Genomic DNA, 1,081 nt, shown 5'->3' with positions numbered 1-1,081 from the left:
CATCTATATTTAAAATAAGATCCTTTTTAATTAAAAAATTATATAAAATAATTTTAAAAGAACTTTTATAAAATAAATAAGAAATTTTAAATAGTAAAATTAGCCAGGTGTGGTGGCACACAACTGTATTCCTAGCTACTAAGGAGGCCAAGGTAAGAAGACTGCTTGAGCCTGAATGTTCAAGGTCATAGTGAGCTGTGATCACACCACTGCACTCCAGCCTGGATGAGAGATCCCATATCTTTAATTAAAAAAGAAAATATTTTGCTTACCTTTAACGTAACTTAGACTGCTCTGAAATATTTTTCTCCTCTCATAATGAAACACTGCCAATTAACTGGCCTATTTCAATTCTCCTCAAGACAAGTGTGATTTTGTTTTGACCAACGTTTACTGAACATCTATCTGTTAAAAGACGGTGTTAGAAAGTGCAGAAAAGTTGTAAATTTTTAAGTCACTGATCTCATAGAGATAGGAGTCTAGCTAGGAAAACAGTTATAGTCTAGGAGTTTGGCCAGAAAAGAATTAGAACATTTAATTAACATTATAGGGTAAGTGCTGGGAAGGAGAAGGACAAGGTACTATGAAAAGGTAAAATTGGAGAACCACTTTCCAGAAAAGTAAACAGGCATAGAAGCACATCACAGATTACTCATTGTTTGTTTTGGTAATATGTATTATGTAAAATAAATGTCACCTTTTTAAAAATTTAAAAATATATTGCCAGGATTACTCCTATACATCTATTATAATATTTTAAATTTCGACAACACTTTGTGGATTTTTTTTTTGCGACGAAGTCTCGCTCTGTCACCCAGGCTGGAGTGCAGTGGCAGGATCTCGGCTCACTGCAAGCTCCGCCTCCCAGGTTCACGCCATTCTCCTGCCTCAGCCTCCTGAGTAGCTGGGACTACAGGCGCCCGCCACAAATGCCCGGGTTATTTTTTGTATTTTTAGTAGCGACAGGGTTTCACCATGTTAGCCAGGATGGTCTTGATCTCCTAACCTCGTGATCCGCCTGCCTCAGCCTCCCAAGGTGCTGGGATTACAGGCGTGAGCCACCGTGCCCGGCCTAGACCAA

This window comes from Rhinopithecus bieti, unplaced genomic scaffold, assembly GCF_001698545.2.
Source record: "Rhinopithecus bieti isolate Rb0 unplaced genomic scaffold, ASM169854v2 scaffold_36417, whole genome shotgun sequence".
Classification (NCBI taxonomy): domain Eukaryota; kingdom Metazoa; phylum Chordata; class Mammalia; order Primates; family Cercopithecidae; genus Rhinopithecus; species Rhinopithecus bieti.
The sequence above is the reverse complement of the archived record's forward strand: the minus strand, read 5'-3'. Positions refer to the sequence as shown.